Source organism: Thalassophryne amazonica, chromosome 9 (assembly GCF_902500255.1).
Source record: "Thalassophryne amazonica chromosome 9, fThaAma1.1, whole genome shotgun sequence".
NCBI lineage: Eukaryota > Metazoa > Chordata > Actinopteri > Batrachoidiformes > Batrachoididae > Thalassophryne > Thalassophryne amazonica.
The window spans coordinates 63,766,684-63,778,298 of record NC_047111.1 but is presented as its reverse complement, the minus strand read 5'-3'; the positions used below and the strand labels follow the sequence as shown (position 1 = coordinate 63,778,298).

The 11,615-nt window shown below is 36.7% G+C and overlaps 1 pseudogene; it reads left to right on the top strand.

Moving 5' to 3' along the window:
- The first annotated feature begins 1,080 nt into the window (after positions 1 to 1,080).
- Positions 1,081 to 3,118, top strand: LOC117517951 (annotated as a pseudogene).
- Positions 3,119 to 11,615: the final 8,497 nt, after the last annotated feature.

Sequence of the window (11,615 nt, the reverse complement as noted above, 5' to 3'; positions counted from 1 at the left end):
TTTAAAGCTGTAAAACCCCTCACTACACACTTTATACACTTTTCTCAATCAGGCATGAACATTTTCTCACTTTTCTCTCGTGTGTAAACACTCTCAAAGTTCAAAATAAGACCGACCTGTTTTCAGGCCCAAACATTTGTTTGAGAAATAAAAATAGAACGTTTTCCTATAAATAATTATGATGGCTTTTAGAACTAACAAATTTAATTTTAACGATTAACTGCGCTGTCACGTCTTTTTCCACTGACTCAGACCTCGCTGCAGGTGTCTTTTTCCGAGTGTAGAACACAGTTATGGGTAGTTGTTGGTGCTCTTTTTTCTTCTGGGCGAGAAGATTCGTATAAACAGACACGCAGAACACAATGCGCGTGCTCTCCCTTCGCGGTGTCGCGACCGGCTGCTTGATGAGGCCACGGAACACAATGCACTGTAAAAAAAGCATGCAAAATTGGACTAAAAAAATCCGCGAAACAGCGAGGTCGCAAAAGGTGAACCACATTATAGCGAGGGACCACTGTATCCAAATTCTGTCTTTATTTGCTCAATACCAAAGTTGGTTGGTATTGGTATTCCCTCAGCACTTGCTGCATGGCTATGGGAAAAGTTCTCCTGCAGTGTGCAGTGCAGCAAGCGCTGCAGGCATGAGTTTTTGTAAATGTATAAGTCTCTGGAACACCAATACCTGCATTGTGCAGGCCAAATTTTGTAATGTAGTATTAATATGTTGCATAACTAGACAATCACTTAACGGCTCAAAAAAAAAAAATTGGTTTTAATAACACTACCCCAAATCAGTATCGGATCAGGTAGAATAAAATCAAACTGAATCGAAATAATTGACTTAGACAAAACAAAAAATTCCCTCTTTTTCCCACTTGGTAGTGCCTCACCCAAATCGCCCCCTAAGAACAAACCGCCCATGCGCAGCTCTAACTAGTACATTGAAGTCACCCTTAATGTTTACACACACTGAGAGAGAGCAAGAGAAAGACTTATCTCCATATAGGACACAGTACTGGCTGACAGAGACACTCTGTCCACAGTGCTGCAGACAGCAAAAGCTGAACAATGAGTCGTACAATGGGATTATTCAACTCTGCTCTTGGAAGAAACATCACCTTTGTTCATCCTCGGTCTGTCAATAAAGTAACGGTCCTTTTAATTTTTTTCAAAAACTATATGGATTTCATTCATATGTTTTTACGTCAGACATGCTTGAACCCTCGTGCGCATGCATGAGTTTTTCCATGCCTGTCGGTGACGTCATTCGCCTGTGAACACGCCTTGGGAAGGAGTGGTCCCGCCCCCTCGTCGGATTTTCATTGTCTGGAAATGGCGGAATGAAAAGACTTTTTTTCCATCAGAATTTTTTCAGAAGCTGTTAGAGACTGGCACCTGGAAACCATTCGAAAAATTTATCTGGCTTTCGGTGAAAATTTTACGGGCTTCACAGAGAATAAGGTCTGTTACTACAGCTTTAAGGACCCCTTTAAGGACGCTCGGCGCACCGCGCTCCGAGCTGCGACGACGCGGCACAAGCCACCGGACAATTTCTAAGCTGATGGCTCTGTGGATACGAGACCATCGTGTGCTCTTTCTCTGGTTATCACAAGAGCTGGACATCAGCCATTTTCCGGCAGATTTCACTTTTAACAAGAGATTTTGTCATGGAAAGCCGCACAGAGGCTTCACGCGTAAAGACCGATTTGCTTTGGAAGCAAGACAAAGGAACACCTCCGTTTCGGCATGTCAGAAGACAAGTTTGGACATGTCCAGCTCTCCACAATTTCTCTTATACTCACTCGACTGGTAAGCCGAGATAGGCATTGTGGGCCGGCCTCTGACATGCCGAAATGGAGGTGTTCCTTTGTCTCGCTTAGTCTCTGTGAAGCCCGTAAAATTTTCACCGAAAGCCAGATAAATTTTTCGAATGGTTTCCAGGTGCCAGTCTCTAACAGCTTCTGAAAAAATTCTGATGGGAAAAAAAGTCCTTTTCATTCCGCCATTTCCAGACAATGAAAATCCGATGAGGGGGTGGGACCACTCCTTCCCAAGGCGTGGTCACAGGCGAATGACGTCACCGATAGGCGTGGAAAAACTCACGCATGCGCATGAGGGTTCAAGCATGTCTGACGTAAAAACATATGAATGAAATCTATATAGTTTTTGAAAAAATAAAAAGGACCGTTACTTTATTGACAGACCTCATATTTCATAATAAGTGGGTTTTCTGGCATACCTCATATGAACTATTACTTTGTCTTTCTCCTTGTTGTTTATATTGTGTCAGTGTTAGGAAACACAGCTGCTCTAATATTGTTGGACCAAAATCTAAGAACTTCAAAATATGTTGCAGTTTTTAACCTTGCATGGACAGACCTGCTTGGTAGCACTGTTCAGGTACCAAAGGTTCTTGACATCTTTCTGTTTAATCACCACATCATCTCCTATAATGACTGTATGACATTTCTCTTTTTCTGCTACATGTGTCTTTCTATGCAGGCTCTTAATCTGGTTGTTCTCTCCTATGACAGACTGATAGCGATCACCTTCCCACTGCACTATCACATGAAGGTCACACACAGGTTCATGTTTTGCTTGATTGCCTTTTTCTGGGTTTTCACAATAACTGCTATGTTCATTGCTGTGGGTCTTTTCACAACACTTTCCATCTGTAAGTCAGTGATTATTAACAGTTATTTCTGTGATCACAGCCAAATATTTTGGCTGGCCTGTAATGACAGAACCTCCAGCTATGGAGTTGCTTGGCTGTTACCAGTTCTTATTCTTTGGTTTCCACTGATATTCATCCTGTTAACTTACACATATATTGGCTGCAATCTGACTAAAATAGCTTCAGTTAAGGAAAGACTAAAAGCTTATCAGACCTGCAGTGCTCGCCTTTCACTAGTGGCAGTCTATTTCCTCCCAGTTTTAATCACATTTACCTTCAATAAATACATGCCTACAAATGCCAGAATTATACACGTCTCTGACCTCTGTCATTCCACCCATGTTAAACCCATTTATTTATGTTCTACAGACAAAAGAAATCAAAGAATCTGTGAAAAGGTTGCTCACAATCAAATGGAAATTCAAATTTACAATGAAATATTAACCACAAGCAATGTATTAAGAGATCGCATCAACTGATATTGTCTTCAGTTCAAGAAAGATAAAAAGCTTATGTAGCTCTCTCCTTCTTTTGTAACAAACTATTTCCTCTCAATTTAATGACATTTACGTTCAATAAATACATCCAGACAAATAGTCCAATTATAAACCTGTCTCTGACCTCTGTCATTCCAATCATTTATGTTGTACAGACAAAATACATAAAAAACTGTGGAAAAGTTGTAGTCATGTTCCTTTGTTTTTATTCAACCTGAGCCTTTTTTTTTTTTTTTGAGCAATTCCATGTTCATTAGTGTGATATTTTGACATCTATCTATGTTTCTACCTTTTCAAATGATCAGAAAAATGAAATAAACCATTATTTGGCACAAGTGTCTCTAGTTCTACATGTCTACACATTACGAAGTGCAGAAGGTTCCCAATTCAAATCCCACCCCTTCCACATTCCTCTATGTAATGTGGAGTTGTGTCAGGAAGTGTATCCGATGTAAAAAACTTGTGTCCGTGCTTAGGGTTATTCTCCTGCTGAAAGATGAACGGTCGCCCCAGTCTGAGGTCAAAAGCACTCTGGAGCAGGTTTTCATCCATGATGTCTCTTGTGTGTGTGTGTATGTGTGTGTGTGTGTGTGTGTGTGTGAGACCATCTGTCTAGGTGGTTATTGTTTGCGTTTTCAGTCCAGTATGTTTTTGGTTATTGATACGATATGTGGTCATCTCCATGCCTCCTGTGTGCGTGTGTGTGTTTGTGTGCGCGCGCTGTCTCTGTGCCTCTTGTGTGTGTGTGTGTGTGTGTGTGTGTGTGTGTGTGTGTTTGTCTCCTGCGTGTGTCAGTCTTCTGTTTCTGCCCTTGTGTTCTGTCCCTGGTTCATGTTTCTGTGTCTTTTCGTTGTTATCATGTGCACACTCCTATTCTGAGTTCCACATTGCTTGCTACTTTACTTCTAGATTTAGGTTCTTTGTCATGGTTTCGTTCTGATTATCATTTGTGTTCTGATCACCTCCTGTTTGTTCACATGTTTTTTCCCCTGTTGCATTTTATTCACTTCTGAGTTTCACATTAGTTTTGTAATATGCTTATGTTGCTGACAGGAACAAGCGAAGCACTTCACCATCTCACTGTCATTTAGGTCTTTCAGACTTTTCTCAGTAAAATAGTTCTGGGAAGCATTAGCATGGTTAAAAACCTTCATGTAATTTACACACTAAATAGTCAATGACTGACCTCATGAGCTGTCACGGTGCACACTGCCTCTCACTTTCGCGTTCCCAGTTTCAGTGTCAGCTAAACATTTAGTATTTCCTGTTTCAGTGTCAACTGTCCACTGAATTCCTGCAAGATCTCCTGTATTCACGTAAGATCTCCTCTTTGTCTTTATGTATTTTTTTTTTTTGATTGAGACAAACAAAACATGACACAAAAACCTTACAGAGGATAAACATACAGTTGTATGTAAAGGTGTGGGCACCCCTGATGATTTCCATGATTATCATTTATAAATCATTGGTTGTTTGGATCTGCAATTTCAGTTAAAAATATCATATAGCAGGCAAACAAAGTGATATTTGAGAAGTGAACTGAAGTTTATAGAAATTGTGCAATAATTCTTTAGCAAAGTTAGACAGGTGCATAAATTTGGGCACCCCAACAGAAAAAATACATCAATATTTAGTAGATCCTCCTTTTGCAGAAATAACAGCCTCTAAACGCTTCCTATAGCTTCCAATGGGAGTCTGGATTCTGGTTGAAGGTATTTTGAACCATTCTTCTTTACAAAACATCTCAGGTTTGTTGGTTTTAGAGTGTTGCAGACAGATTTCACATAGCACATAAGCACTTTGGTTTTATTATTGGTTTGTGGTTCACTGTAAATAACAGTATTGACTATATTTTTTGCTAATGTTAATTCACAGATTTTATTTTGAAACAATCGGAAGTACCTACCACTCATTTTGTTGAAGTGGGCCCAAAAGCCTAATTTGTTCATTGAGGTTGTGTCAGTCAGGCTGTCGCCTGCAGCCGCCTACATTAGTGATTGAGACGGGACGTGTAAGTACTTTGTTGATTTTTAACTTTTTTAATACTTAATCCAAAACTGTTCCTCTAAAACATTGCTTATTCACAGGGGACCTACCACTACTACTACTGCTACTACTACTGCTACTACTACTAATATTGCTTTTGTGAAAAATTGTGAAGCTTCAGAAATAAATGGAAAAAAAGGAATCCAGCCCTGTGGCTACTTCAAGGAGGCAACACAAGCATAGACAGCCCGCTTAAAATCACACCCCAGATTTTCAATAATATTCAGGTCTGGTGACCGAGATGGCCATTCCAGAACGTTGTACTTGTTCCTCTGTATGAATGCCTTAGTAGATTTTGAGCAGTGTTTAGGGTCGTCTTGTGGAAAAATCCAGCCCCTGTGCAACTTCAGCTTTGTCACTGATTCATGAATATTGTTCTCAAGAATCTGCTGATTTTGACTGGAATCCATATGACCCTCAACTTTAACAAGATTCCCAGTACCTGCCCTGGCTACACAGCCCCACAGCATGATGGAACCACCTCCAAATTTTACTGCAAGCATTTTTCTTGGAATGCTGTGTTCTTTTTCAGCCATGCATACCGCCCCTTGTTATGTCCAAATAACTAAATTTTTGTTTCATCAGTCCACAGCACCTTATCCCAAAAATGAAGCTGGCTTGTCCGAATGTGCTTTAGCATACCACAATATACTCTGTTTGTGGCATGTACACAGAAAAGACTTCCTCTGCATTACAGCATCATACAGCATCTCTTTGTGCAAAGTGCGTTGTATAGTTGAATGATGCACAGAGATGCTATCTGCAGCAAGATCATATTCTAGGTCTTTGGAGCAGGTCTGTGGGTTGACTATGACTGTTCTCACCATCCTTCCCTTCAGCTTATCTGAGATTTTTCTTGGCCTGCCATTTCATATATATATTATAACTACTTACTCTTTTTTCAAGCATAGTTTGAATGTTTATTGGTAAGTTATTTTTGTTAGCTTGATGCATTGTTTGTAATATTTTCAAATCAACTAAATCATGAAATTTAAGTACCCTATACTTAATGAATAATGGATTAGATGGATCTCTAAAATGACTATTACTAATCATTTTTAAAGCTCTTTTCTGCAGAATAAATAAAGTTGTGTATAAGTTGTACATGTTGATCCCAAGATTTCTACACAATAAGTTAAATATGGGACAATCAATGAATTGTACAATGTTAATAAACCATAACTATTTAATGAAATTTTTACTTTATGCAAAACAGCAATGGCTTTCGCTATTTTTCCTTTTATGTAATTTATGTGTGACTTCCATGTAAGATCTTCATCAACCATGACTCCTAGAAATTTCATTTCTTTTACCCTTTGTATGTCCATTCCATCTATTTTTAATGACACATCATTATTTCCCACTCTGTCATTAAATAATATGAAATTTGTCTTATTAAGATTTAGTGACAATCTGTTTATATCAAACCATTGTTTAACTTTTTCCAACTCTGTATTTATCACTTGTACTACTTCCTGTATATCTGATCCAGAGTAAAATAATGTATCATCAGCAAATAATATGCTGCCAAGTACTTTAGATACATTCACAAAATCATTGATATACAAAATAAACAGTTTGGGTCCAAGTACCGACCCTTGTGGTACACCATAAATAATGTTACACAATTCTGATTTAGTATTATTTATCTGAACAAACTGTTTTCTATTTTCTAAGTAGCTTTTTACCCACTGATGTGCAATACCTCTAATTCCATATTGTTGTAACTTGTGAAGCAATCTTGAGGGGTCGATAACATCAAAAGCTTTTATCAGGTCGATAAAGATACTTACAAAATAATCCTTATTATCTATTGTTGTTGATATTTTCTCTGTTAATTCCATAATTGCCATAGCTGTCGAATGTTTTGTTCTGAATCCATACTGAGCATTATTTAAAATATGATGTTTCTCAATGAATTTGTCCAACCTTGTCACAAAAACTTTTTCCATAATTTTAGAAAACTGTGGAAGCAATGACACTGGCCTGTAATTTGAAAAATTATGTTTGTCTCCATTTTTATATAATGGGACTACCTTGGCAATTTTCATTTCGTCTGGGAAAATTCCTGTTGACAGAGACAGATTACAAATGTAAGTGAATGGTTCAATAACAGTTTCTATTATACTTTTTACAGTCATCATGTCTAAATCTTCATAGTCAGTTGATCTTTTGCTTACACAGTTTTTTTTTTTTTACAATATTTCTTATTTCATCTTTTTCCACATTGTCAAGGAAAATACTGTTGACCGTATTTACAAGTATATTTAAGTTATCTTCTACTATTAGTTTATTTTCCACCAGACTTGATCCCATATTTGAAAAATAATCATTAAACTGATTCCTCCTTGAAGAAGTAACTTAGTTACTTTACTGATTACTCAATTAGAAAAGTAACTAAGTTAGATTACTAGTTACTTTTTTAGTTACTTTCCCCAGCTGCTGACAACAACCCTCTGCCACCTCAACATGACAATGATACTTGTTTTGCCAAAACTCACTTTATACTCACCCTTTCTTGACTTCAATGAAAATAAATACTTGTTTTATAAAAAGTAAAATAAAGACCTCTTTCTTGACCTCATATTTAACTGTTAACAGCACTGTAACAGTAAAACTTGCAATTTCTAACCTACATTGTTTATAAATGTAACTATTAAATTCTTTCTAACATTTTTCTAACATTTAAATTCTCTCTAAACATTTTACTTGTCGAAATTATTATTTTAAGTAGTATTAGTAGTTGTAGTAAAAAAAACGGCTTCAAAACTGGATCTTTAATCTAGGGGTGTTGTGGGGGGGGGGGCACATCCTTGCCCCACGCCCCCATTCCATCTGGATTCGTCCCTGCTTTGGCGTTTGAGCACAAAGAATGGATAACATTTATTTATGCAGAAAACAGGACCAGATTTACAGGTAAGAAAGTTTTATTGCGTTTTCACATCATGTGGTCCTCAGAAAGAGAGTTTAGGTGCATTTGAGTGGAAAATAGTGTTAGTTGTTGACGCGTCGCGGAGGATCAGCTGTTTTTAACGAGACGATACGGAGCAGCTCAGCTCAGAATTCTAAATAAAGGAGAAAAAAAGCATAAAAATGTCTTTGTAAAGCTCAGTGCAGGTGTGCTGATCACCGCGCTTTAAGAGGTGAGGACGAGTCGAGCAGCTGCAAAAAAACGCGGATTAAAAGCTCACAGCTCACTTAAAGTGGGCAGTTCAGTCGAACCCCGACCTCCTGCCCACAGACCAAGTTTAATGCTGTTATCGACCCACAATGAAAAATAATAGTAACGCACAGTGACATGGAGAAGTAACTTTAATCTGATTACTGATTTGGAAAGATTAACGCGTTAGATTACTCGTTACTAAAAAAAAGTGGTCAGATTAGAGTAACGCGTTACTAAGTAACGCGTTACCGGCATCACTGGTTTCACCTGTGTAAGGAGGTCAAGGGTCAATGAGCTTACCAAACCAATTTTGTGTTCCAATAATTAGTGCTAAATGTAAAAAAAAACAACAACAACAAAAAACCCACAAAAACCTTACAGAGGCTGAACATACCACAGCAAAAACAGCATACTGAAAAAGAGGTTCATCTCCTGTAGTTTTTTTCCAAGGAAGTGTTCAACATTTGACATTTCCTGTTTTATTGTGGACTCAAAATCTGGCGCTTCTGGTTTGAATGAATGAATGAATGAATGAATGAATGAATGAATGAAAACTGTTTATTTCGAACATTTGATACAACAACAATTACAAGATAGATCAGTAAAGACAACAACAAAAAAGTTCCTACTGTGTACCCAACATGTCCGAAAAGGGGTAGGGTGAAGCATCAGCTTATTTATCCCTACCCCTTCTTCCCCACAACCAGTAATACCCTTTGCCACATATACACATAGATTCCTACACACCTAAACCGATATCAATATATATATATATACATATATATACACATACACATACATATATACATATACACATCAACATACATACACATATACATACACATATATACACATATACATATATACACATATATATACACAAACATAAATATACACCTACACATACCTACTTACATACAAAATACTATATATTTACAAGCCGAAGCAAACAACAAAAACACCCTAACCCTCATTACCCTTCCTCCTCCCTATACCCAGAAAAAAACATATTTTTGTACCGCTGTTTGAACTGGTTCATGCTTGGACATTGCTTGAGCCCCACTCCCAATCTGTTCCACATCCTCACCCCACAGACAGAAATACAGAAACCTTTTAATGTTGTTCGTGCCCACTGATGCTTTAAATTAAATTTCCCCCTCAGACTGTAATCCCTTGATCTGTTAAAAAACATATTTTTAATATTTGCTGGAAGTAAATTGTTTATTGCTTTATACACAATTTGTACTGTTTGAAAATGAACCAAGTCTGTGAATTTTAAGAATTTGGATTGTAAAAAATAGTGGATTTGTATGATCTCTATAGCCAGTATTATGAATAATTCTTATAGCTCTTTTCTGCATTACTGATAGTGATTGTGTTGTACCTTTATAAGTATTACCCCATACCTCTGCACAGTACTGTAAATATGGTAAAACCAGTGAGCAGTAAAGAATGCGGAGTGAGTTGTGGTCCAGAATATGTTTCGCTTTGTTTAGAACTGAAATGCTTCTTGACAGTTTACTTTGTATATGTTTTATATGAGTCTTCCAGTTTATCTTATCATCTATTATCACCCCCAGAAACTTATTTTCATGTACCCTTTCAATATCTACCCCCTCGACTTGTAACTGAACCTGTATGTCTGTATTACAATAGCCAAATAACATGTATTTTGTTTTACTTAAGTTTAATGATAATTTATTTCTGTCAAACCATATTTTCAGTTTTCCCATTTCTATACTGATCCTCCTCAGTAACTCCTGCAAATCCCCCCCTGAACAAAAAATGCTTGTGTCATCTGCAAATAATACTAATTTTAATATTTTGGAAACATTGACAATATCATTTATATACATTAGAAACAGTTTTGGACCCAATACTGACCCCTGTGGGACGCCACAAGCATTGTCCAAGCATGATGATGTATATTCCCCCAACTTCACAAACTGTTTTCTGTTACTTAAGTAGCTTCTCACCCAGTGCAACACCAACCCCCTAATCCCATACTGTTCAAGTTTATTGATTAATATGTCATGATTAATTGTATCAAAAGCCTTTTTAAGGTCTATAAATATTCCAGCTGAATGTAATTTGTGGTCTATGGCGTTTGTAATCTCCTCAACTGATTCTATTAATGCAAGTGATGTTGAACTATGTGCTCTGAATCCATATTGACTATCAGTAAGTAATTTATGTTTATTTATGAATTTGTCTAATCTATTATTGAATAACTTTTCTAATAATTTGGAAAATTGTGGAAGCAAAGAAACAGGTCTATAATTTGTGAAGTGGTGTCTATCCCCAGTCTTATACAGCGGCACAACCTTAGCTATTTTCATTTGATTGGGAAATTTACCGGTTTGAAATGATAAGTTACAGATGTATGTTAATGGTTCTACAATCCATTCAATGACCTGTTTTACCACCACCATATCAATTTCATTTAAATCGGTAGATGTTTTATATTTACAATTATTCACAATGTCTATAATTTCATTTCCATCCACTGCTGTGAGGAACATTGAACAGAGATTTCTTTCTATGAGATTATTATCCCAATCCTCAGGTTGGGAATCTGGAATTTTTTCTGCCAAGCTTGGTCCAATATTTACAAAAAAATTATTAAAACCGTTGACTACCTCATCCTTATTTTCCTTCTTGACATTATTATCAATGAAATACTGAGGGTAACTCTGTTTTTTATTACCATTTTTGATAATGCTATTTAATATATCCCATATTCCTTTAATATTGTTTTTGTTATTATATAATATGTTACTATAATATTCCTTCCTACATACCCGTATAATATTAGTTAATCTATTTTTGTATTTCTTATATCTATTTTCTGCCTCTTTAGTCTTTAGTTTTATGAATTCTCTATACAGTGTATTTTTCTTATTACATGCATTTCGTAACCCTTTCGTCATCCATGGTCGAGCTTGGATTTTTTGTTTTCTGTAGTCTTGTTTAATTGGACAATTTTTATCATATAATGATGTAAATATTTGTAAAAAAGTTTCATATGCACTATCAACATCACTTTCACTGTATACCTTTTCCCAGTTTTGCTCCTGTAAATCCTTCTTTACTGTGTTCATGTTTTCCTCTGTCTGCACTCGCCTGTATTTTATTTTCTCCTCTGGCTGATTCCGCCGATGGTTTCTATTATAAACGATGAAAACTGGTAGATGATCACTAATGTCATTGATTAATAATCCACTCACAGTGTTAT